Below are 5,395 nucleotides of genomic sequence, written 5' to 3'. Positions count from 1 at the left end.
ATTCCCATTCCTGCGACGAAGCCCGGAAGGGCGCCCACACAACTGCGGTGACGTGAACGAGCGACCAGCTCTGGAGCTCGACGTACTTCGAAGGCAAACAGCGCAAATTGCGATCGCGCTGGCTTTGCGCACGGCGCGGGAATCGGCCGGCGTTTCATTCCCACGTTTTCCGTGCACGCAAGCGTGCGCTTCCGACTCTCTCGCAAACGTGCGCGCTACATGGCAACAGACGTTCGCGCCTCGTGCTTGGACCGCTCTTTCCCTGCAGGTATCCGACTCCATCCTGCGGCGGTCTTGCTAGAGGCGCGCACTCGTCACGCTGCAGTAGTAATGCCTCGTTTCCGTCTTTTCGAAGAATTGGCACAACGGTTTGCCACCGTCTCCCTCTCGTGAGGCCGCTGGCGCGTGGCTTTAGCGCTCAACGTACTGTCCATGATGCCGACGCGGTCAAAACGAGTCGACGGACGCACGTTCCCTGTGCGCCGAAGTCTCTCTTGATATGTGATCCGACCCTCAGACAGACGAAGCCAAGGGAAGACCCAAGGCCGCAATGTGCGTTCAAAGAATCAGTGCTCAGTGTGTCCTGCAATTCACACCAAGTCTCGCAGCTGGCTGCGTTCTTCATCGACCCGAGAACCGAGTGATCCACCGCTTAGAGTCGTGAAAAATAGTTTGTTCAATTCAGTACAGTACAACCAGGGTTTTAGGCACGTGGCGTCTCCCTGTGTGTGGTTTCGAAGAGCGCCTTTCGGCGTGCGCTCCTCCAGTCTCGCTCTTTCGGCGGCCGCGTCTCAGCAGCTGAAAGCCTAATGGCACTCCACTCCTGCTACTCGCGCGTGTGTTTTGCGCCCACGCCTTCCTCGCTTGCCCTCGAGGTAGCTTATGCCGTTTGCGCGCACTCGAAGCCGGTTTTACCTGCCATCCAACCACCGGACCCGTGTGTCTCGTGTGCACGTTCACATCGCTCCACTAAAAATTGCAAAGAGCGACAGAGCCATGATTAGGGCTAAGCCGCTGTGGAGTCTTTAACGGCTACACGGCCACGGGCAGGGCTTCACCCCCATCGACGTGCTTCGCTTCAGTCAGCAGTAGGTTCATAGAAGGGCCTCAAACACACACACACTTTCGCATCGGCAGATCGCCGCAGCATAACCGCTGTTGATCCAACAGCCTACTTGAGACGAAAGACAAGAGCCCGGCGCGCGTACTCGCGCAGCTCTCCAAAACCACTCGGCCAGTGCCAGGGACGGCTCCCTGCGCCGGCGCCACAACAAGTCTACTTGAGGCGGAAGACGAAGCCAGCAAGGGCCTGGCCGCAAGTGCGTTCGAATCCGGGACTACAGTCCCTCGTCTGTCCGTACTTCCTCTTTCGACGTGCGGCGCCTTCCCAAAGCGCACAAGTCCGCTAACCGCAGAACGCTTCCGACGTAGCAAAGCCGCGTTTCCTTCGGTACTTCGCAGCAACGCCGCCTTTCCCTCGGCGGCGGGCGAATAGCCTGCAGACGTCGTCGCATTAAACCGCGATCTCGACACCTCGCGCGTCACGAGCAGGAGCCGACCGGCAGCCTCCGGCCCTTTCGGACTCGGTGGCATTTGCCGCGGAGGACGGGAGAGCACTTTAGGCCACGGTTCCTTCCGTACTTGGCAGCCGCACCCTCATACCGACAGTTCCATGACCGACCGAGCGCCACACCGTTCCTTTAGTACTTGGGCGGCAACAAAGTCGGGTCGTTACTCCATACTCGCCGCAGGAAGCGACCGGCAGCCGCCAGACTTTTCAGACTCGGCAGCGTTTGCCGCGGAGGACGGGAGAGCGCTCGCACCACGGTTCCGTGTGTGTACTAAGCGGCAGCGGCATTAGCTCTCGACCGTCAGTTCCTTGACCGACCGCACGCTTCGCCGTTCCCCTCGTACTGGGCAAAGCAGCAGGTCGGGTCGTCTTACTCCCATTCCGCGCAAGAGCGCCAAAGCGGACAGAAAGCCCACCCAGTGTGCGTTACGCCGTTTCTACCCGCGGGCGCGGCCAAGCCAACCGTCCAAGGTTGCAGCCGGCGTCCACTGGGCGCAACAAATTTGGCACGGGGCGCCCCTCAAAATTCAGGCAGTCCCCGGCATGTTCGGGTATAGCCGTCCCCGCGTCCAAGCGGGGCCAGCGGCGGAAAGCGTCGGGCGCAGCGAGCTGCTTCACCCACACGGGGTAGAAACAATGGCGCTCGCCACCCTTCACAATCCGGTAATGATCCTTCCGCAGGTTCACCTACGGAAACCTTGTTACGACTTTTACTTCCTCTAAATGATCAAGTTTGGTCATCTTTCCAACAGACCGGCGCAACCGAAAGGCCGCGCCGGACATCGGTCCGAAGACCTCACTAAATCATTCAATCGGTAGTAGCGACGGGCGGTGTGTACAAAGGGCAGGGACGTAATCAACGCGAGCTTATGACTCGCGCTTACTGGGAATTCCTCGTTCAAGGGGAACAATTGCAAGCCCCTATCCCAATCACGAAAGAAGTTCCACGGGTTACCCAGTCTTTTCAGACAGGGATAAAGACACGCTGCTTCCTTCAGTGTAGCGCGCGTGCGGCCCCGGACATCTAAGGGCATCACAGACCTGTTATTGCTCTGTTTCGTGCGGCTAGGAGCCGCTTGTCCCTCTAAGAAGGTTGTAAGGTGCTGGGAACCCCGCACCTATTTAATAGGCTAGAGTCTCGTTCGTTATCGGAATTAACCAGACAAATCGCTCCACCAACTAAGAACGGCCATGCACCACCATCCACCGAATCAAGAAAGAGCTCTCAATCTGTCAATCCTCCCAGTGTCCGGGCCGGGTAAGTTTTCCCGTGTTGAGTCAAATTAAGCCGCAGGCTCCACTCCTGGTGGTGCCCTTCCGTCAATTCCTTTAAGTTTCAGCTTTGCAACCATACTTCCCCCGGAACCCAAACACTTTGGTTTCCCGGAAGCTGCCCGCCGAGTCATTTGAGTAACTCAGGCGGATCGCTGGTTGGCATCGTTTATGGTCAGAACTAGGGCGGTATCTGATCGCCTTCGAACCTCTGACTTTCGTTCTTGATCAAAGAAAACATTCTTGGCAAATGCTTTCGCAGTAGTTCGTCTTGCGACGGTCCAAGAATTTCACCTCTAGCGCCGCAATACGAATGCCCCCGTCTGTCCCTCTTAATCATTACCTCGTATTCCAAAAACCAACAGAACAGAAACGAGGTCTTGTTCTATTATTCCATGCAAGTTTATTCAGGCGACTCGCCTGCGTTGAGCACTCTAATTTTTTCAAAGTAAAAGCACCGGCCTTCTCGAGGCACACAATGAAGTGCACCAAGAAAGGACCGGCATGATGTTCAGTCCGAGCCGTCGCATCGGGTAGATGCACTACTCGTCTGGAACTGAGATCCAACTACGAGCTTTTTAACCGCAGCAGCTTTAGTATACGCTATTGGAGCTGGAATTACCGCGGCTGCTGGCACCAGACTTGCCCTCCAATTGATCCTCGTTAAAGGATTTAGAGTGTACTCATTTCAATTACGGGGCCTCAAAAGAGTCCCGTATTGTTATTTTTCGTCACTACCTCCCCGTGCCGGGAGTGGGTAATTTGCGCGCCTGCTGCCTTCCTTGGATGTGGTAGCCGTTTCTCAGGCTCCCTCTCCGGAATCGAACCCTGATTCTCCGTTACCCGTAACAACCATGGTAAGCAAGTAACCTACCATCGAAAGTTGATAAGGCAGACACTTGAAAGAAACGTCGCCGGCTCGTGGCCATGCGATCAGCACAAAGTTATCCAGAGTCACCACACAATACGGGCCGAAACCCGATCGATCTTGGTCTAATAAAAGCACCCGTCGCCCAAAGGGCTTCAGGCTCACTGCATGTATTAGCTCTAGAATTGCCACAGTTATCCAAGTAGGAAGAAACGATCTAAGGAACCATAACTGATTTAATGAGCCATTCGCGGTTTCGCCTTATTTCGGCATGTACTTAGACATGCATGGCTTAATCTTTGAGACAAGCATATGATTACTGGCAGGATCAACCAGGTAATCGTTCAACTGCGCGTCCAGCCTTTCAAGCAGGCCGGACGCCGTTTTTGCGATGCCGAGGCCACCTTCAGGCGCCCCAACACGCTTCGTTCTCGCAAAGGGTAGCACTTTGCACAGTCCGAGACGACGGCGTTCGAGCTCGCAACGGCGCCCTCCCCGCAGGGCCGGGTATCGCCACGCGGCAAGAAGCACGCAACATTCTCGATAGACCGGTTGTGTCGACTCGATCGCGGCTTGCGGTTTCTCTCGAGCCCGCAGCACTGGTGGACCGACCGACACTTGCAACGTAGCCGAGACGGCAAAGCCGCTAGGCGACGGGTCACGCCCGCGCCTTCGGCGCTTTCGTATTTGATTCGTCCGAGGACGATGCGGAACACACTTCGATATCGTGGAAAAAGCGTCGTCCGACAACCAGCCCCTAACGCATCAAGCGGATGAGGCTGCAGACGTCAGCTGTGGGATCCACGGGAGCGATACCGGGGACACGCTTGACGGGCACGAAGCCCGCCGCATATCAAACACCCAGGTCGCTTTGGGGGCGACTGCTCTCTGGGACCCCCATATAATAGCAGCGATAAGTACCCAGACCTCCATGGGGCCGTACTCGTGCCACTTTCGACGAGCGTTTGGCGAAAATCGTGCCGCCTCGTAACGCCGCGAGCAAGATTGAAAGCTTACGTCGGCAGCACAATGCCGAAGTCGTGAAAGCGCAGCGCGTCCACCGAATGCGCGAACGGCAATTTCTCGCCAATGGCCAGTACGGTTTCCTGCACAATTGCCTGTCTGTCGCCCTACGGGGCCCCCGGCCGATCGATTCGAGGCACGCTAGCACGGCCCCTTCGCCATTTCCGAGCACGAGTGCGAACAGTGCGGGCGGCGTGCTCGACGCCCCGGCTGACGTCGTTTCGGACTTTGTCTCTTCGCGTGCTCGCGGCAACGCCGCGGCCAACGACGACGTCTGCGCGGTTCTTTGCCGGTTCCCGGCGTGCTACAGTGCAGCCCTCTGCAGGGTGACACCGGCTCCGTCGTGGCCGTGCGGCGGCTTGTACGCAAAAGTTGCGTCAAAGGCGTCGCGCTCGCGCCGCCCCGGCACACGCGGTTTCGGACTTTGTCTCTTCCAGCGCTCGCGTAGTCGTGGGCACGATTGTCGACGTCGCAACGGTGCGCGGACACCGCCACGAGCACGCGCAAGACGAAAATCGCACTACGGTACAATGTCGGCCGGGGCCGTACGGCCCCTTACAGTAGCAGCGATAAGTGCCCAGACCTCCATGGGGCCGTACTCGTGCGACGCGGCGGCGTACTGCGCCGAGCCGAGCGCCAATATTTGGCTTTTGCAGGGCGGA

At 57.6% G+C, this 5,395-nt stretch overlaps 2 non-coding genes across 2 annotated transcripts; both read right to left on the bottom strand.

Annotated features, from left to right (window-relative positions):
* Positions 1 to 507: 507 nt before the first annotated feature.
* LOC140214725 (5.8S ribosomal RNA) lies at positions 508 to 660 on the bottom strand. Its single transcript, XR_011891657.1, has one exon. It is a non-coding gene; the product is annotated as a 5.8S ribosomal RNA (ribosomal RNA).
* Positions 661 to 2,234: 1,574 nt separating this feature from the next.
* On the bottom strand, positions 2,235 to 4,049 carry LOC140214733 (small subunit ribosomal RNA). Its single transcript, XR_011891664.1, has one exon. It is a non-coding gene; the product is annotated as a small subunit ribosomal RNA (ribosomal RNA).
* Between the last annotated feature and the right edge of the window lie 1,346 nt (positions 4,050 to 5,395).

This window comes from Dermacentor andersoni, unplaced genomic scaffold (assembly GCF_023375885.2).
Source record: "Dermacentor andersoni unplaced genomic scaffold, qqDerAnde1_hic_scaffold ctg00000595.1, whole genome shotgun sequence".
Lineage (NCBI taxonomy): Eukaryota > Metazoa > Arthropoda > Arachnida > Ixodida > Ixodidae > Dermacentor > Dermacentor andersoni.
The sequence above is the reverse complement of the archived record's forward strand: the minus strand, read 5'-3'. Positions and strand labels throughout refer to the sequence as shown.